A 21,833-nucleotide genomic window follows, 5' to 3' on the forward strand; every position below is an offset into this window, starting at 1 on the left:
TTCAGATGATTCTTAAAAGTCATATTCATTAGTTAAATTTTTATTATTTTGTACCAAATACGTATTTATAGAGAGACTGAATTTCTGAGTAGATGATGGTGTATATGTGCCAGATTACACAACTTGAGGTTCATTTTATATTCCTGACGTTGTTTCTACTCTTGGAATTAATATTCCATAAGGGGTTAAGTGTATTATATTGGATATATGAAAGTAAAATAAATGTTTATTCCACTAATCTTTTGCCACTTGTCTAATTGCAATATAAATTATCCATGTGTTTGAAGTAATGAAAATAACAATAGATATAAGCCAGATAAATCAGTCTGTAGTAGACAAGTATTTTCACCTTTATTTTGATAATTGGTCCTCTTTTACACTACAGAATATTCTTGGGAAAACGTGCTCCAGGATGGCCAAAACTGCAGAATATTATGTTTTTATCTATCGTAAAACAAGGACGAAAGGCCAACCTTCCATAGAAAAGTCTGTTCCCAGTGATGTGATCTGTTTTATGGTGATCACTTGGAAATGAACCTTTTTCACAGTCAACCTTGAAAAGCCATCTTGATAGAACATTTCTGTAAGTGGTAACAGAGGCTCATTGATGGCTTTGCAAGGATCCAGATTGCCTCATTTTGAGACAATTAAAACAGGAATTTAGTCAGCTGTTTTTGTATCTTTAGGGAAAAAGCCATTGACTCTAGGCCGGGGGATCACTTGGGCCCAGAGAATTTACTACCTTGAATAGTAATCCTAGATCTCTAAAAAACACACAAACAAACAGAAAACTCCAGTAAGTACAGCCAGTCAGAGCTGCTATCACAGCCTACATGAAGTCAGGCAAAAAACAGAAGCTGAGAGTCATTTAGCTAATAATTAATATATTTTTTATGAGGCAGACTGAAATGAGATTCCCGAGAGAGGGTCAGAAAGACTGGTCAGAGAGACTAAAATTGATCACACAAAGATTGGATAATAGAATTCCTTGTAGAACAAATAAATCATAGAACACTTGTGCATGTAAGAACAAGACATAAGACCAATTCCAGAAATACACATTTTCTTAGAGATCAGCTTAATGAATTATCAATGGAAATCTTTAAATTCTTAAATATTTGACCACATGTGGGAGAAGGCCAATTGCTGAAGAGAAAGAAAATGTCATCACTCTGTTAGGAGGTCCAATATCACATTAGGAAGAAATCAAACACAGATTTGTAATAAAAAGAGAAAACAATTATTCCAAATGAGGGTTTTATTTGTTTTGATGTAACAGTTCTTGATTTTCATGCTAGCAGTTAACATACAATTGATCCAGTCCCACAGCTGAATTGATATTGACTGCAGTGTTCCCACATGAAGGAAAAGAGAAAATTTAAAATGTCTGATGAAATGAGTTGAGGGTGCCTTGTCCTAATAGTGATATCTGATATTTAGACACAGGTGAAGAGGTGGATTTTCTTTTATAAATCCCCCCCATTTTTAGCCTGCAACCAGAGGCTCATAGTTGTAATCCTAGCTACTCAGGAAGCTGAGATCTGAGGACTGCCGTTCAAAGCCAGCCTGGGCAGGAAAGCCCCTGAGCCTCTTATCTCCAATTAACCACCAGAAAACCAGAACAGGCCCTGTGGCTCAAGATATAGAGCCCTTACCTTAAGTTGAAGAGCTCAGGGCTAGTGCCCAAGCCCAGACATCAAGCCCCTCAACCGAAAACAACAACAAAATAATCTCCCATTTCTTGGACTGCTTACAGCTTTTCCTAACATTCAATAAAGAAGCCATTTTATCACCAACTACATTTAAATCCTATTGTAGCTATTACAAATAGAATGATTTGGAATCAAATGTCAAAAGATTCATATTTGGGGAAACAAATACCAGCAATGTAACTTTTTTCCAGTATTGAACTCTGGGTCTGGGCCTTGAACATGGTTATGCTGGTAGTTTTAATGTGAACTTCTTTGTTATTTTTTGGAATACTGCCCCTGAATGGAATTACTGGGTAATAGGGAGATCTATGTTTAGTCTTTTGAGGAAAGTTCATACTGCATTCCAGACTGGTTGAACAAGTTCAATTTCCTACTAACAGTGTAATAGAGTTCCCATTTGGCTACATCCACCTCAGCATTTGCTATTGTCAATTTTCTTGATAATGGCCCTCCTAACTGGGACAAGGTAGAATCTGTCTTGATATTGTAGATTTATAGGCACCTTCTAGCTACCATAAATGAATGAATCCATGAAACCTATATTGCTCTGAATGTGCATTCCTTTCTCTTAGTATAATTTCCCCAAGCCTTTCATTTTACTTAAGACTAGTGAAAAGTCATCCCTTCTGATGGGTGAATAGAATTCCATTGTGTGTGTGTGTGTGTGTGTGTGTGTGTGTGTGTGTGTGTGTGTGTGTGTGTGTGTGTGTCTGTGTGTGTGTGTAAAATGACTATAGGCACATGAGTTCATTTCTAAACCTTCTGTTTCATCTGTAATTTTGTAATTTCATATTAAATTTGGATTGCTTTCCCTACTGCATTGAAGAATATTGTTGGAATTTTGCTGGGTATTGCATTGTCAATTGTTTGGGGGTAATATTGCAGTTTTCACAATGTTAATTCTTCCAACCAGGAGAATTGAAAGACTTTCCATGTCCTTGAATCTCCTTCATTTACCCATTTTAGAGTTTTAACTTTTTTACAGTAGAGGTCCTTCACATTTTTAGCTAAATTAATTCCTAGTTTCGTTGTTGTTTTGTTCTGTTTAGTTTTGATTTGATTTTGAGATAATATATATGATGTTGTTTTTTTGATTCCAGCCTGGATATTCCCATTGTTGGTAACACAGAACAACTACTGATTCTTGTGGGTTTTATACCCTGCTACGTTGCTGAAGGTTAGCATCACCTTTACTAACTTGAGGGAGCAAGCTATAGGTTCCTTTAAATACAGGACCATTTCATCTGTAAAAAGGGATACTTTTCCTTCTTCCATATTTGGATCCCCATTATGTTTTTCTCTTGCCTATTGCTCTTGCTAGGAACTTCACTACTATATTGAACATTAGTAGAGAGAGTGGACATCCTTTTATCATTCCTGATTTTAATGTCTTCATGCTTCCACCATTAGGTACATGTTTATTATTTCTTTGTCATATACATACTCTGTATTATATTGAGGAATGTTCCATGCATTCCTAGCTTCTCAGACCTTTAATCATAAAGGGGTATTGGAGTTTGTTAAAAGCTATTTTTACATCTATGTATATATGATAATGTGGTTCTTGTCTCTGCTTCTGCTGATGGTTTATGTTATGTTTATTGACAAGTATATTGGATCCAATTGGATCCTAGAATGAATACTGTTTGATTATAGTATACGATTTTTTTGTTAGTTGCTGAAATTGGTTGGTGAGAATTTTATTGAGAAGTTCTGTATCAATGCATACCAAAAGCTCAGTTCATAGTTCTCTTTCTTTGATGAGTCCCTATCTGATTTGGGGAAGAGTCTAATTCTAGCTTCATAGAATGTGTTTGATAATTTCATTTCCCTTTCTATTCCATTGAAGAGTTAGATCTGAGTATTGCAAGCTCTTTGCAGGCCTTAATTTCATGGTAAATCCATTGAGTCCTAGATTTTTCTGGTATGGGAAATTGTTTATTGACATTTCATTTTCATTATTTCTTATGTATTACTTCCTGGTTCAGTTCGAGTATAGGAAACCATAAATTTCTCTAGAATGCTCCAGGTGACTGGCATACAGTTTTCAAAGTACTTTCTTATAGCATTCTCAATTTTGCTTATTTATGATGTTATGTCTAATTTTTTCTCTAATTTCTCTATTTGGGTGAGTTCTCTTATTGTATTTTCAGGGTTTTTTTATTATGAAGGTGTTATACGGGGGGGGTGGTATCATTAAAATAAGTAATGAGTACATTACCCCCAACCTTGATATCCCATCCCCACAAAGTTATAAAGTTCATTTCTAACATAGCGTCTAGTGTATCTCACTGTTTCTTTGGTTAATCTTTGTCCCACCATTTCTGTGATTTCCCTTCGTTCCCCAAATCAGATTAACTTAGGTATAAGACAAAGGGTATGGAAATCAAAAACAGTGACTACAGGGAATAAACCAAAGTGGAAAACGTAAATAGAAATAACAAAAACAGTTCACTATACAATTATCTTGTATCCATTTCTTGGAGCTCATTTCAATAAGCATAATTTTCTATGGTGATATGCATATAGCTATTGAGCTATTGTGCTCTTTTCTAAGAATATCCTAGGTATATTCTAGTTTTTCCAAATGAGTGAAAACATGTACCCTATGAGTTTTTGGGTCTGGCTCTTTTGACTTATTATGTTTTCCAAGTCTTTCCTTTTCCTTACAAATGGGGCAAGGTCATTCTTTCTAAAGGAACCATAGAATTTTGTTATGAATATATATGACATTTTTTTGACCGATTCATCTACTGAGGGACATCTGTTTTGGTTTCATATCTTAGTTATGGTAAATAATGCTACATTGGACATAGTTTTGATAGTAGCGTTAGTGTGGCTTTGTTTGTGGTCATTTGGGTAAATGCCTAGGAGTGGGATTGCTGGGTCATAGGGGAGCTCTATGTGAAGTCTTTTGAGGAACCTCCATACTAGTATCAAAAAACAAGATGTATCCATCTAGTATCTACAAGAGACACATTTTATTGACAAAAACTAACACATACTCAATCCACACACAAGACTTTAGCATTAGAAAAGGTTGTGTCAACTACCCCCTCAGCATCCTTATATACCATTTTACAGGAAGGGAGTGAAGATCTTCTCTCATTAGACTCTGATCTCCTCCCATACACTTCACTGCTGCCTCCTCCACCCCTCATGGAGGAAGGGGAGGCATCAAGAGATGAGGAGCAAGGAGCCAGCAGCAACTTGGAAGGGCCAGCAGGAAGAACTCGTGGTAGCATTCAGAGAGCTGCCAGCCTGAGACTCCCTGACACCACCATGTTGTTGCTGTTCAGAGAAATTGGGCCACCAGAAAAAAACCAGAGACCCCCGACTTCAGTGTTGGCCCTTTCCACCAGTGACTTATACAATAGGAAAACACAAAATGCAAATTTTTCAGATAACCCCAAGGATTTGATTTATCTCCTAGATAGTGTAATGTTCATGTGCCAGCTGACCAGGGATGATTGCCAGCATTTACTTCGGGTCTTGTTCCACACGGAAGAAAGAGAAAGGATTCAAACTGAGGCTAGGAAACTGGTTCTGGGGGATGACGGGTAGCCTACTGCTAAACCTGATTTCACCAACGCATCTTTTCCATTAACCAGGCCTCGAAATGATGGTTGGGACTACAACACGGCAGAACGTAGGGGGAGATTAAGGGTCTATCCCCAGACTCTAATGGCGGATCTCAGGGAAGTAGCCTGCAAACATACCAATTTGGCTAACGTTTACATGGTCTTACAGGGAAAGAAACCCTACGATGCCTAAATAGTCGAGGTCTACACATACATTAGTGCACTTACTGCCAAGAAATATTGCATTAGGTCAAAGAATGTGCTAAGAAAGGGAAACTAAACAAAGCAGTGGCAGCCCCATAGAACCTCGACACTAATGGCTAACAGTACTGTTAATAATGAATAAAGATGTCAAGGTTCAATTCCCCTCCCTGAACCCAGGGTAGCACTGAGAGTGGATGAGACTCCAGTAAAATTTCTAGTGGATACTGGGATCCAGTACTCTGCTTTAATAAAGCCCTAAGGAAAAGTCTCAGATAAAATCTCTTGGGTGTTGGGCTAGGATGTAGCTCAGTGCCAAAGCGCTTGCCTAGCAAGTACAACGTCCTGGGTTCGATCCCCAGTACCAAAAAGAAAAGACAAAAAAATACAGTTAAAAAAACCCAAATAACAACAAAAAACCTCTTGGGTGCAAGAAGTAATGGGAATTAAACATTACTCATGGACCACCGAAAGAACAGTGGACCTGGGGATGGGATGAGTGTCCCACTCATTCTTCGTTATTCCAGAAAGCCCTTATCCCTTATTGGGAAGAGACTTGTTAACCAAGGTCAGGGCACAGATTCACTTATATCCAGAAGGTCCCCAGGTGGAGGATGCTCAAGGAAGACCAATACAAGTATTGACTCAGGGCCTGGAAGATGAGGACCGGTTGCTCCAACCACCCTAGACTCCTGACCAAGAAATCACCTATTGGCTGGAAAGGTATCCAGAAGCTTGGGCAGAGACTGGTGGAGTGGGACTAGCGAAACATATACCAGCTCTCTTCATCAAAGTAAAATCAGGGGTGGACCCAGTTAGAGTTTGACAGTACCTTATGTCCATGGAGGCACATGGGGAATTACACCCCACATTAGGCGTCTGCTAGACCTGGGTGTATTGCGACCCTGCCAGTCAGAGTGGAACACTCCCCTGCTACCAGTCTGCAAGCCCAAATCTAATGAATGTAAGCCAGTACAGGACTTCAGGGGAGTCCATAAAAGGGTAATGGACAATCACCCAACCATACCGAACACCTACACTCTCCTGAACACCCTGCATCAATATAGGCAGTGGTACATTGTATTAGATTTGAAAGATGCCTGTTTCAGCCTACCCTTGGTGCCCAAAAATCAAGTTCCCTTTGCCTTTGAGCGGACAGATGTCAAAGGAGGTGTCAATGGATCTGGACAAGACTCATTCAAGGATTCAAAAACTCACCGACACTCTTTGACAAAGCTTTGCATGAGGACTTGGTGAGTTTAGGAGAAGCCACCCTGGTCTGACTTTGTTGCAATATGTGGGTGACTTATTAACTGCTGGTGCAACTGAAAGAGAATGCATCCACGGAACAGAAGATTTACCCCAGATATTGGGAAACCTTGGTTAATGAGCATGGGTCAAGAAAGCACAAACCTGCAAATCAGAGGTAACTTACCTGGGCTATTTATTGAAATGGGGGCAGCGATGTCTCACCAAAGAGAGAAAAGAAACTGTCCTTCAAAATTCCAACACCAGGGTCACAGCACCAAGTAAGGGTGTTTTTGGGTTCTGCCACCTTTTGCCATCTGTGAATCCAAGGGTTTGCAGAGCTGGCTAAACCTCTTTACGAGGAGAAGCAACTGTTTCAATGGACAGAGGAAGCTGAATGAGCCTTTGAACAGATAAAAAGTGCCTTATTATAAGCCCCAGTGTTGGAACTCCATAATGCCAGTAAACCCTTTTATTTATATGTGGATGAACATAATGGAATAGCAAAAGGAGTCCTAACCCAATATTTGGGCCCATGAAGAAAACCAGTAGCCTACTTGTTAAAGAAATTAGACTCAGTAACAGTAGGATGGACACCATGTCTGAGAATGATAGCGGCTACTGCCCTGATGGTAAAATACACAGATAAATTAACCATGGGACAAGAACTGTATGTGACCACCCCCCACACTATTGAGGGTGTGTTAAAGCAACCACCAGATCGGTGACTCAGCAATACCCAAATAACCCATTACCAAGGAATGCTACTCAACCCTCTCAGAATCAATTTCCAGGCTCCCTCGGCTCTCCATCCTACCAGATCAGGATCTAAACATGCCACTACATAACTGCTCAGAAATCCTGGCCCAAGTCCATAACATCCAAGAGGACTTAAGGGTCCAGCCATTGCTGGATGCTGAACTCGTGTGGTTTACAGAAGAAAGCAGCTTTATTCATCAGGGAGAATTATGCGGGAGTGGCAGTAGTGACTGAGATTGATGTGGTCTGGGCTGAACCTCTACCAGTAGCCATATCAACACAGAGAGTCAAGTTAATAGCCCTGACCCAAGCTCTAACACTGGGAAAGGACAAAAGGCTAACTGTGTACACTGACAGTCCATATGCATTTGCAACGGCTCATGTACACAGAGCTATTTACAAAGAAAGATGATTACTGACATCTGAAGGAAAAACCATCAAAAATAAAGATGGAATCTTGGCTTTAATTACTGCTCTTTGGCTGCCTAAGTTAGCCATTGTTCATTGCCCTAGACATCAAAAACCTAAAGATGCTGTGAGTAAAGGCAGTACCCTGGCCTACAGAATAGCCCAGGAGGTGGCATTGCAAAGCCACTCTATAATGATGATTAAAACCCAGACCCTGGTACAAGAACTCTTCAGGATACTCCAATATACACCACAGAGGACTTGAAATGGCACAATATATAATGGTTGGTGGAGAGATTTTAGGAGCAACATTATACTAGCCATGAACTGGTGGATAAGATCACATTTTTTTCTTTTCTTTACTTATATATTTTTGTTGGTGGTGGTCTTGGCACTTGAAATCTGGGCCTGGGCACTGTCCCTCTGCTATTCAGCTCAAGGCTAATGCTCTACCACTTGAGCCACAGTGCCGTTTCCAGTTTTCTTGCAGTAAATTGGAGAAAAGAGTCTCCATGACTTTCCTACCGGGGCTGGCTTTGAACTCCAATCCTCAGATCTCAACACCACCCAGCTTAGGATCACATTTCTAACAGTGTACACTCAGCATATGTAATTTGTATATTCATCTATCTTTATATGAAATCTTGAGTTAAAAATCTGGACTACAGCTTAGACTTTACACTCAAAAAATGTTTGTAGTTTAAAAGTTGATTCTACTGGATAAATGAAACCTAAGAATGTAAAGGAGTCTCGGAAGTTCAGTTTGCATCCAGCCTGGGCAGAACAGTGTTTGAGACACTATCTATAATTAACCAGCCAAAAGCTGGATTGGAAGAATGGCTTAGGTGATTGAATAACAGTCATGAGCAAGAATGATGAATAAGAGCTTGAGGCTTTTGCAAACATACATGTAAACATACACATACACACAGAGGCCCTTATATGTGCCTCTGAAGCAACTCTCACAATATGTAGAAAAGTTAGAAAACAATAGAAAAGATTTCCTGAGTAAAACTAGAATCAAGTAATAATTTTTAAAATGAGAAAATCCTCAAATGAACTTTCTTCAAAAAAGTGTGAGAATATTACATAGGTAAAGACCAGAGATAGTAAGAGAGTCAAGTAATCAATATTAAAGGGATTGGATCTATGGAGGAATGAATCAGAGACCCGGCAGATGCATTGAAAATGTTCATACCCTGTGTCAAATGTTAGAACATCTTTGAAGATAGTACATGAACAGTCTGAGAAGTCCAGTGGATAATATCACTGGAGAAGTTCAGAATTGCTAATCTGTATCTAGATTAAATAAACCAAGAAGGGGCTGGGAATGTGGCTCAGTGGTAGAGAGCTTGGCTTGCATTCATGTAGCCCTGGGTTTGATTCCTCAGCACCACATAAGCAAAAAGAAAAAAGCTGGAAGTGGCTTTGTGGCTTAAGTGGTAGAGCGCTAGCTTTGAGCTGAAGAGCTAAGGGACAGCACCCAGGCCCAGAGTTCAGGCCCCATTACCGGACCCAAAAATAAACAAAGAAACAAATAAGTAAATAAAGAAAGAAACTATGGTGGGGCAATGTGATACAAGCCTTGAATTCGAGCACTCAGACTGACAGGAGATTAGAGACTGTAATTATTACTGATACCTTCCCTGAAGCAGGTAGTATAATTTTGTCTTAATAAAACAAACCAAACAAGATAGGAATGCACTGTTGGAAGTTTGGGCTAATTTCTTCATTATGGTTTGAAAAGCCAAGTTTTCTATTGAAATGCAACTGGTATATAACCCTCAGTTGTGTTTTAAATGCTCTCTTCATTATAGAACATTCTTAGATGCAAAATGGTTCATGATTCCCATCCAAAATTTGAAAAAGTAAGTAATAATCATTCTGTTAGGTTCCAAGGAAAGGATGAAGGATTACAAAAGCTTAAGCCTGGAGGAATAGCAAAGTTCATTTAATGTAGGTCTTTATAGCTCTTGCTAAATTAGAGTTAAGACTTCAAAAAATACTTTGGTTTCGTTTGTAATTTCATATTCTATAGGATACTACAATTTTTTTTAGGTAGAGGGTTTAATTGACAAATTTATAAATGTTTCTTGCATTCTATTTGCCTAGCATATTGTTTCAAGAGAGTTATAATTAGAACTCAGTTAATAGATAATTCTAACTGCTCATGTAGATAATATGAATAATGTAGACCGAGTTGCCAACAAATTGATGATACTAATTTATAAATTTAGAAAAAGCAATTTTTTGAGACTTTAATATAACATGGTATGAAGAGAATAATTGTGTGACATCTTCTTGCTTCTACCTTTATGTAACACAAGAAGCAATTTCCTTAATTACGTGCCTCTGTATACAGTGAGAAAATGCTAGGTTTGGGGTTTGTTTTTATTTTTGTTTTTGTTTTATTGCTTTGTCATGGGGCTTGAACTCTGGACCTGGACACTGTCTCTGAGCCTGTTAAGCTCAAGGCTTGTGCCCTAACACTTCAACCTCAGTACCACTTGTGTCTGGCTTTTACTGAGAAGTTTATTGGAGATAAGAATCTAGGGAACCTTCCTGCCACATGGGCTTTGAACTGTAATCTTCCGATCTTAGCATGCTGAATATCTATGATACTTAAAAAAGTATAAATATAAATAATATTTGCAAGAATACCAGGTGAGGAAAAATGTTGCAACCCAGTTTATTGTGGTGTTCTGTCCAGAACACGGAGGGCATCACATTAGCAGAGGTGTAGTATTTTTCCCAATAGAGATAAGCTATTTGTGATGTGAATTAAGGGAATTTTGAGGTGCACCCTACAAGTTGAAAACTGTTGGTCTAGGATGACTTTATGGCATAAATTATGGGATTGATGGTCATAGAAATAATAGCTTAATCTGATAAACAATTGCTTACTCTTGAAGAATTAATTATAACCGACGCTTTACAGTTTTATCCTATACCAGAATGTGGCTATTTTTCTGTTCACTTCTCAATCTGTAACACCCCATTGGAAAATGCATCTATTGCAGAATTACATAACATGCAAACAGGTACTATTTTGAATCTCTCAGGTATGGAATGTTCAGAATTTTAAAGTGAGTAATTATTAGTCATAGGAATTTTGAAGAACATACATATTCTTTCCTCTTAAAAACTTATTTACTTTTAAAAGTTATGGGTTTCCATAGAATTAAACGGTTTTCGGTTTTAATATGAGAAAGTACTAGTTAATTCTTTTTTGAAAATATTGGCAAGTATATTGTGAAAAAATTGTCTAGTTGGATAACATTCAAGTTGGTGGCCCTCCCATTAAGAAGGGGTAATTCATTCAAATTAGATGCCAAATAGTACTGATTTTTTTAAAAGTTACTACATAAAGAACAATATTTACTATACCAATACAGTGAAATTTTATTTCATGCTGTTTTTTTTTAATTTAATTTTAATGTGAAAGTGATGTGCAGTGGTTTAGCAATTGTAAGTCAGTGAATACATAACTTTTCAAACTTATTATCCCCTCTCTCATTTTTCTCACAGTTTTACTTCACCCCAATACCCCTCACAAGTTGTAATGTACATTTCCAACATATTGTCTTCTGAGTATTGCTATTGCATTGGTTTTCCTTTTCTCCTTTATCTCGCCATTTTGTTGTTCCTCTTCCCTTCCCTAATTAAGGTAAATGTATACACAATACAAAGGGTACCAAAATCAAACACAGTAGGAGATAAACCATAGGGGAAAAACCCAAGGAAAATAGAAATCACATAGTACATTAAAAACAACTGCAAATAAATATCTCTTTCCATATCTTAGAGTTCATTTTGCTCAGCATCATGTTCATATATAAGCATAACAAAGTCACTGGAAAATAATACTTTCATGGGTACTATATCATGAAAACAACATGTTAACTGTTTTTGATGGTAAAGGTGGAATTAGGATTGGTAAATTCGCGATTCTGATAAAGGAATTTCAAAAGAGTTGTAAAATTATGACAGGTAAATGTTAATTGTTCAAAATTTTAACTTAGCCTATTAAGAAAATTTAAAATTGCCTGAGAAAATAGGCTTTCATGCAAAGAAATTCATGGAGACTTAGCTGAGAAGGAGCAATGTGGGTAAGATGGCTCATTTTCACAGTAAACAAACAAACCTCACAAACCTTGCTGTAAATCCTGTAGGTTCCCATGAGAATTGTCCTTACCCAGGAAATATACTCTTACTGCGTGAAACAAGGTTGTAATCGAATTTAAATTCAAAGCTTTTTTTTTTAAATAAGACATCAAAATTTGTGAATTGACCTTTAATTACTAAACAGTAATTCCCTTAAAAAGATAATTTGAGTCAAAATATTTAGGGAGAAAGTGCCCTTCACAATGAAACAACGTATTGAGTTTACACTTTTCTGTTTTAATACTTTCCACAATGTCTTTGCATGTGAAGCACTGAAACACAGAAAAAAATCTGATTGGATACTTCAAACCAGTGATTTCACATTTCATAGTAGCTTAAAAAATATAATATCCTTATTAACATTAGATAGTGAAGACTTCTTTTTTTAGATAAGCCAGAAAGTTTGGGGATCAGAAAAGAATTGAGCAAATTGAAAAGGTAAGAAAACACGTTATTAGAAACCCTAGCTAAGCATTTTGGTTTCAGCAATGGAGGGGACCAAAACTTTTTGATATAGATTGTCTTAATGTTTTTGATACCTAAAGAGATTTTACAGAGCCTATTTGGCTCAGTATAATGAAGAACAAATTGAATGAAGACATGACAATAAATTCCACCTCCAAGTAAAAGAGTTTTCAAAGAGAAACCATGAAGATGTAGCAGTGGGGGACGTCTTATAGTCCTTCAGCTTCACTAGACTTGAAGCCAAGAAGTTGTGATTAATTGGAAATCAAGCAAGAGCTAAGAGGGGGAGATAGAAGTAGGACATAGAAGTATTGTCCTTTGTAACAGACAATGTCATCCAAGGAATCGGTGATTTAACTCTATTCTTCTCCATATATCATGTTGAGCAAATACAAGACCAAGAGGAAAATAATCTATTTAAATAATTTTGCAAAGAATAACTTCACTGTTCCTGATATGGTATCTAAGGAGAGTCTTAAGAGAGAAGATAAAAGTCTTAAGAGAGACGATAATAGTGGAGTATTCTTAGGTTTCCTCTAAATATCTTTTTAGCAAAATATATCTTTGAGGATAGAAGTGATTGAACCAAAAAGTGGTTGAGTACTTATTTTTGTGGGCACTTTAGACACAAGAAAATTTCAAGGTAAAAGAAAAATGAAAAAAAAATATAGCCAAATAGTTGTGATTATAGGTTCTTCGACTGGATTTTTGGAGACAAAGTTTTGCAGTAGTGTTGGTCCTCATTAACATAGCTGTTGGGTTTTCGTGGCAACCAAATGAAAAGGGGAAGTTTAATGGACTCGCTTGAACAAGTGAACAGCATGATAGAAAATAATGGCAAATAATATTTAATGAATTATTTTGAACAATTACTTTGTGAGAACAAAGAAGGAAAGAAAATTCAAAATCACATGACGTTATTAAAAGTATGAAAATGGAGTAGTGAAGAGATTGAGAGGAAACATAGAGGACTATTTTCTCTCCAGTGGAGTAATAGGTTCTTGATCTTGCTTCTTCCATTCTTCTTCACAAGCTATCAAGTGTGCCTCAGGACTGGAGTATCCAGTTCAGACAAAGAGCACTCGCAGAAGAAAATATTTGCAGTAGCTATAGGTGATTTATAACCTTAGACAATCTTTTTAAATCTGTTCAAAATTCTCCCCTACCCCAAGCTTCCCTCTTTGAACAGCTTTCTTTGCTTTTCCAAAGACCGCCCTTCATTAACAGCTTAAAATTTTGAGAGGTCATATTCATACTCTCTAGAGATTGCTGTTTGGTTGTGATTTTTGTGTGTTTTTATTGTTGTTTTTAAGTGAATTTCAAAAGGTTGTGCAAGTGTGTTACAATTAAATATGTCCATCTAATTGTCCAATGCTCCTGGATCAGAGTCACTCCTTCTATCAACCTCAACCAACCCTTTCTCCAAGATTGAGTTCAGATTTAGCACTTCCTTAATTACATATGTACATTGAGTATTCTAGCTGTACTTGCCCCTTGTTCTATTTTTCATTCGTTCTATTTCTTGACTATTGTTCCTCTCTGGTTTCAATTTCCTGATAGTCATTCTGTTAAACTGCCTGTTAATACTTTGAAAGGTTTATATGCATTCCATGGAGTTTCACTCCCACATACACTTGAACTGTTGTCAGCTTATATTTCCATAATTCATTCATCTGCAATAACAATTTGCAAGACTGGAGATGTTAAGCACTTAGACATGATTTTATTCTCATTCATTTGGAAGATTAATCTTTAATCAATAAGAAAGTTTAAAAATGGCTTAGAATTTATTCCTAACTACCAGTTTTTATAAATAGCTTTGGATAATGGTGTGTGATTATTTTATTTTACATAGGATAATTTTTTCTACTACCTATAAGTTTTGGAAAAAGAAGAAAACTAAAATTTACTTCTTAGAGGAATATGACAGAAATAGAAGACAGATTTTGTTTATCACATCTCTCATCAGTACCCATATTCAAGACTTAAAATCATATTTCTTACTATGTTAGACAGATAGGGAAAACATAAACCAACACATGATAAGGCAGCTATTAGTGACTTTTTAAAATGTACCTTCTTATTTGATGAAATTTACTTTGTTAGCTAATATTTGTGTTTGAAATATGGGAGGCTGATCCATTTAACACATTTCTGGAAGGCACCTACTAAACAACACAAATGGTGAGGGGTCCTATTTCTACACTTTAATGAATGGTTTAACTTGTTTGGTATTAGTGCTGGGTAGGTAAATCAACTCTATTGTAACTTGCTCCCTACACTTGAAAACCTTGTAAACTCACTATCATCTACTTGTCAAGGTTATTTTGGCAAATGTGATTTTAAATAGTTTATTTGAAAATGAATATACGTTAGGGAGATAAAATGTAGGTTCTCATTGGTTTGAGAATGACAACATTTTTACACTACAGAACCTAGTTTTACTGAACTACCAGTGTTTTGAAGCACTAAGGATCTTCCCAGTTAATGCTATTCTAAATTATATTTGACCTTTAAATCAAGTATTCCTAGCCTTGGTAGACCAATTATGTATCTATTATTACAGAAACTATTTTTGGGGGAGGTTGTCCAGTCGTGGGGCCTGAACTCTGGGCCTGGGCACTGTCCCTCAGCTCTTCAGCTCAAGGCTAGCGCTCTACCACTTGAGCCACAGCGCCATTTCCGGCTTTTTTCTTTTTGCTTATGTGGTGCTGAGGAATCGAACACAGGGCCTCAGGCATGCAAGGCAAGTGCTCTACCACTGAGCCACCTTCCCAGCCCTACAGAAACTATTTTTTTGGATGCACTGAAATCTTTCATTAATCATTAGGAGAGGAGTACTAAAAATAATCGTGTTCATTTGTGATTTTGTTCACTCATATTACAGTACTTTCTCTCAGATTTTGTGATCTCATCTTTCATTTTAAGTTGCCTTGCATTTCACAATTGATTTCTGCTAATTCTTGTAAGGAATTGGGGTCCTGAAATAATGTAGGAAATGAGAAATTGAGATGAGTCTTCAATTATTTTGTAGAAAGATTCACTGTGTGAAATTTAAAATCAGCACATATAAATATAAAATATATAAGCATATATAAAATAAAAATTGTTTTGCATTATTGTGTTGTGGTTAGGGAATCAAAAGAAACTCTGTTTTAAAGTATTATTCGTTTATCTCTACCTCAGTTTTTGGTAGAGTTAGACTTAAAGCTTTAACATTTGTAGATTTACAGCCTAGAGCTAAGAGGAAAAACTATGATTAAAACATTACCAATTTAAGGCCTAATATCAAGGAGAAACATATGGTCTTCTCCAGGAGCTATGGAAATATTTGGTGATAGAAAGTCAGTAGTGTAAATTCCTGCCAGGTTGGATGATAGACAGGCTAGAACAGTAGGTAATCATGCATATGAACAATTTTTTCACCTTCTTGGCTTTAGCTACTTTTGAAATGATAAGTATAATAAACAATTATATTTTGATAAAATACCTTCCATTCTGAACAATTCTGTCTGAACTGTTCATCTCTCTACGATCCCTTGTAACTAAGATTAGTTTTGTTCCAGTAAGACAATCTATGCTGTCAGGGTAAGATATTCTGGTTGGTCTGTTCCTACATGGAAGAAGGGTAAACGTTCAGGTAGACATTTGTCCCAGCAAGACCTCATTTGGGAAATTTTAAGCTGCAGAAGTTTAGAAGTAGCTCTTAAGTAAGGCTTACTTTGAATCCATTAGCTCTACAAAGCTAACTGAGTTGATAAATAAGTACCTGAAAAACCATCACCTTTGGACTTAGTTGAAAAGGTTTCAAAGTATGATCAAATTTAAAATGAAAATGACAAAATAGACACTGAAAAAAATTGTAAATGTGAGTAATTGACCAAACGATATGTTTTTTCCACTATACACAGAATTTTAGAGAAATAAGATCAATAGCATTTTTAGGAACATTAAGAGTTCCTTGTTACAAATAGGGAACCATGGATATATGCCTGTATAAAGATTGAAACATTAAGTACTTAAATTTAGAGGGTACTGCATGCTTCAGAAGCAGGTCTACCCAAATTACAATACAGAGTTTAACATGGCACTTGCACAAAGATGATATGAAAATTTGTGAAGTATTCCATAATTTTCATTATTCTGATGCAAGAAATGAAAAACAGTTATTAAAAAGTTAATTACCAAAAAACAAGTGTAAAAATACATGTAATTTATAGAACTAAAGGTTAGTTTGACATCAGTGTATTAATTCTTCACCTTAGAAAGGCCTTTACATAGCATAACCTTTACAAAAATTGAAATTAGATAACATTGTAATTTTATCCCAAAGAAATAAAATAATATAAGGACCTAGGAAAAAAAGAAATCTTAAACTTCTTCTATATGGAATGCAATCTGAAAGGACACATTTATTAATGAACCTATACATTATATAACAATGTAGAATTCCAAGTATTATATCTAGGAGCGAATGAAATAGATTATGTATATTATACAAACATAGATATACTTTTTTCAGAAAACTATGAGGAAAAACTTTAGTTTCTATACTATTCATTTCAACAGATAAGTTAAAATTATTTCTGATTTAAAAAAATCAACAACTGCAGGAATCATTATAGATATATACAAACAACTCTTGAATACATTTTGACATCAAAGTCAGGCAATTCACTTGGAAGAATACCATGGAATCCATGAATTTTTAAAGTAAGATACTGCTGTTACTTTGTATTGTGAAAAAAATTAAGGGACACAAAGGATGGACTGGCATTTTTGAAATTTAAGAAACGTAACCAAACCATTATGACTTAGGAGAACAATTTGTACAGCCTTCCACAACTTCAAAGAGGTAGTGATACATACTTATCCTATGGCAATATTAAATGCAGTTTCTTCCAAGTTTTTCTTCAGACCTGGTTTGATATAATGGTTCAAGAGAGTATCTTTTCTATTTCTATTCCCAGCAGCAAGATGCAGGGCAGTCAAGAGGCCTTATTTTGGGTATTGGTATCTGCATCATGATGAATTAAGAAAGAAGCCACTCTAATATTATTGTACATATAAGCACTGTGCAGGGTTGTCAGCCATTCAGAGTTATTGCATGAATATCTGCCTTGCGCTACCAACTCATGGACAATGTCTAAGTGTCCACTATAGGCTTACCAATGAAGAGGGTTATATTCATCCTCATCCCTAGTATTCATCTGAGTGGCCTTTTTGGAAAGTAGTCTACACACCGTAGTAAGCCAATTAATTTCAACATCCCAAAGAATAAATTGGCTTGGATCCTACACCATATTTTTTTTCTTGCAATTGATACCATTTCTCACTTTTTCATCTTCTTCCTTGTCTTCGTCAAAATTTCCTAACCAGGGACTTTGAGTGCAAGTGGGAATGAGATGTCCACATATTTCACCAAGAGTTCACAATGGTTGAACTGGTCAGAAAAATCTGGTGAATTTCCTGCATATGTTTTTTCACCATGATTTATTTTCTCTTTTTCCATTTTTACTATTTTAAATTATTCGAACTGCATAGTAGGGAATTGATAGAGAGCAGAGGAAAGATTTTCCTCAGTATTCAAAAGTACAGGCTGAAAATGAGGACCAGTGGGGTCTTCATGTGTAGCTTATTCTAGGAATGAGAGAGAAAATAGGAAACAATGCCTTCTATGTCAATGATTTGGGAAATACCATGTTATAGTGTTAAAGAACTCACTATTCAACATAAAGGCTTTAAGAGCTTTCTAATAGCTTTCTAATGTTGGTATCCAACATTAGAAAAAATGTATAATGCAGTAGTAAAATAGAAGTCCTTTGTATGACTACCTAAATTCTTTTTTTTTAAATAGCTATACAACTCTGAATTTTTAAAAAAAAATTTTTATTGTGAACATACTGTACAGATGGGTAACAATTACATGGGCAAGATAATGAGTACATTTCTTATCAAGCATTGTAGCCTCCTCTTTGTTTACACTTCACATCCCTTCCCAGCCTCCCCCTGCCTCCCACCCAATCCTCCCCCCACAGCAAAGTTGTAAAGTTCATTTTCGACGTGACAACATGTACTTCTCATTGTTGCACCTGATCCATCTGTATCCTTATTTAAACGAATTGTTTTTCCCCATCCCCTCCTCAAATTATACCAACATCAAATAGAGTGAAAGCAAGGGTTATACTGTAGGGGAGGGACATACAAAGCAACAAAGAAATAATCTTTTATATTCGTTAGAAACAAATGCATGAAAGAAAAAAAACTTTTAAATATATATCTAAGGGTTCATTTTCCTAACATCACACTATCTGACCTCTGCTTGACTCATACATATACTAGATATTGAAAATAAGGGAAAACATGGGACCTATGTTTATTTGAGCTTGGCTTACTTCACTTAATATAAATATTTCCAAGCCTTTCCATTTCCTAACAAATGGGGAAATGTCATTCTTTCTGATGGAGGCATAGAATTCCATTGTGTATATATACCACATTTTCTTGATCCATTCATCTACTGAGGGGCATATGGGTTGGTTCCAGATCTTAGCTATAGTAAATAATGCTGCAATAAACATAGTTGTGCTGGTAGCTTTAGTGTGGTCTTTTTTGTAAACCTTAGGGTAAATGCCCAAAAGTGGGATTGCTGGGTCATAGGGGAGCTCTATGTGAAGTTTTTGAGGAACCTCCATACTGCTTTCCAAAGTGGTTGAACAAGTTTACATTCCCACCAACAATGAAGTAAGGTTCCCTTCTGTCCACATCCCCTCCAGCATCTGTTGTTGTTAGAGTTCTTGATTTTTGCCATTCTAAATGGGGTGAGGTGTTATCTCAATGTTGTTTTGATTTGCATTTCTTTTATGGCCAGGGATGTTGAGCATTTCTTCATTTGTCTATTGGAAATCCTTCTTTCTTATTCAGAGAAGTTTCTCTTTAAGGCTTTCGCCCACTTATTTAATGGGCAGTTGTTTCTTTGAGGATTTGTTGTTGGGGGATTTAATTTTTTGAGTTCCAAGTATATTTTAGATATGAGACCCTTGTCTGTTGTATGGCTAGTGAAGATCTTCTCCCAATCCGTGGGCTTTCTGTTGATCTTGCTAGCTATGTCCTTTGCCATGCAGAAGCTCTGCAATTTCATGCATTCCCATTTATCCAACCTTTCTTTGATTTGTTGTGTTTCCAGGTCTCTATTAAGAAAAATTCGGCCTGAGCCAAGGAGACCTAGGGTTTCTCCTATTCCATCCTGTAATGTTTTCAGAATGTCTGCATTGACTTTGAGGTCTTTGATCCATTTCGAGTTGATTCTGGTGCAGGGTGATATATAAGGATCTAGCTTTAGTTTTCTACAAGTAATTAACCAATTTTGCCAGCACCACTTACTGAAGAGGCTGTCCTTCTTCCATTCTATTTTTTAGCTCCCTTATCGAAGATTAGATGGCTATACGTCTGTAGGTTCATTTATGGGTTTTCAATTCTATTCCATTGGTCCTGAAGTCTGTTCTTATGCCAAAACCAAGCTGTTTTGATTACTATGGCTTTATAGTAGAGTTTGAAATTTGGTATTGATATTCCTCCACCAGTGTTCTTTCCGTTGATGAGCGTTTTTGCTATTTGTGGTCTTTTATTGTTCCATATGAATTTTTGAATTGCCTCTTCTATTTCCTTGAAGAATGAGGTTGGAATTTTGATAGGTATCGTGTTGAATTTGTAGATAACCTTGGGAAGTATTGCCAGTTTCATGATGTTAATCATTCCAATCCAGGAGCATGGGAGATTTTGCCATTTTTTAAGTTCTGTGTTGATTTCCTTTTTCAAGATTTTGAAGTTTTCATCATAGAGGTCCTTCACTTCTTTAGTAAAGTTAATTCCTAGGTATTTCATTTTTTGTTGGGCTATTACAAATGGAATTATTTTCCTAATTTCAGCCACACTTTCCTCATTGCTGGCATACAGGAAAGCCATTGATTTTGGGGGATTAATTTTATACCTTTCTACTTTGCCAAAGATTTGAATCAATTTGAGTAATTTTGGAGTGGAGTCTACGGGATTCTTTAAATACAAGATCATGTTGTCTGCAAAGAGGGAAAGTTTTATTCTTCTTTCCCTATTTGGATACCCTTTATGTCTGCATATTGTTTTACTGCTGTAGCTAGAAGAGAAGTGGAGAGAGTGGACATCCTTGTCTTGTTCCTGAGTTAAGAAGAAATGGCTTTAATTTTTCACCATTATGTATAATGCTGGCTGTAGGTTTGTCATATACAGTCTTTGTTGTGTTGAGGAATGTTCCATGGATTCCTAATTTTTCCAAAACCTTCATCATAAAGGGGTGTTGGATCTTGTCAAATGCTTTTTCTGCATCTATTGAGATATCCATGTGGTTCTTCTCCTTGCTACTGTTGATGTGATGAATAATATTAATTGGTTTGCGTATATTGAACCAGCTTTGCATCCCTGAAATGAATCCTGTTTGATCGTGGTGTATGATTTTTTGGATGAATTTTTGAAGTCGATTGGGCAAAATTTTTTTGATAAGTTTTGCATCAATGTTCATCAAAGAAATGGGTCTATAGTTCTCTTTCTTTGATGAGTGCCTGGGATGAGGGTTATGCTGGCTTCCTAGAATGTGCTTGGTAGTGAACTTTCTCTTTCAATTTTATTGAAGAGTTGGAGGAGAATTGGTGTGATCTCTGCTTTGAAGGCCTTGTATAATTCCTCTGAAAAACCATCTGGTCCTGGACTTTTCTTAGCTGGAAGGACTCTTATTGCTGTTTCTAATTCAATGCTTGATATGGGCTTGTTAAACTGGTTGAATTCATCTTGGTTTAGTTTTGGGATGTCAATATTTTCTAGGAAAAGGTCCATTTCTGTCAAGTTCTCAAACTTATTAGCATAAAGTTTTGAGAAGTATTCTCCTATAATGTTCTGAATCTTGGTTGTTTCTATGGTGATGTTTCCATTCTCATCTCTGAGTTTATTTATTTGGGTGTATTCTCTTTTTTTTTCTGATAGATTTGCTAAGGGTATGTCAATTTTGTTAATTTTTTCGAAGAACCAACTCTTTGTTTCATTGATTCTTTCTAAAGTTCTTTTGTATTCTAATTCATTTAATTCTGATTTAATTTTAATTATTTCTTTCCATCTACTGGATTGGGGTTTATCTTGCTCCTTTTTCATGGAGGGTTAAATGTGTCACTACTTTGTTGGTTTCAGATCTCTCCAATTTGATGATGTAGGAGTTCAGAGCTATAAAATGGCCTCTGAGTACTGCTGTGTCCCAGAGGAGCTGGTTATT

At 36.3% G+C, this 21,833-nt stretch overlaps 1 pseudogene; it reads left to right on the forward strand.

Annotated features, from left to right (window-relative positions):
* Nucleotides 1-16,577: 16,577 nt before the first annotated feature.
* On the forward strand, nt 16,578-16,674 carry LOC138822637 (U6 spliceosomal RNA; annotated as a pseudogene).
* Nucleotides 16,675-21,833: the final 5,159 nt, after the last annotated feature.

Source organism: Dipodomys merriami, unplaced genomic scaffold (assembly GCF_024711535.1).
Source record: "Dipodomys merriami isolate MVZ:Mamm:240054 unplaced genomic scaffold, mDipMer1.0.p SCAF_113, whole genome shotgun sequence".
Classification (NCBI taxonomy): Eukaryota; Metazoa; Chordata; class Mammalia; order Rodentia; family Heteromyidae; genus Dipodomys; species Dipodomys merriami.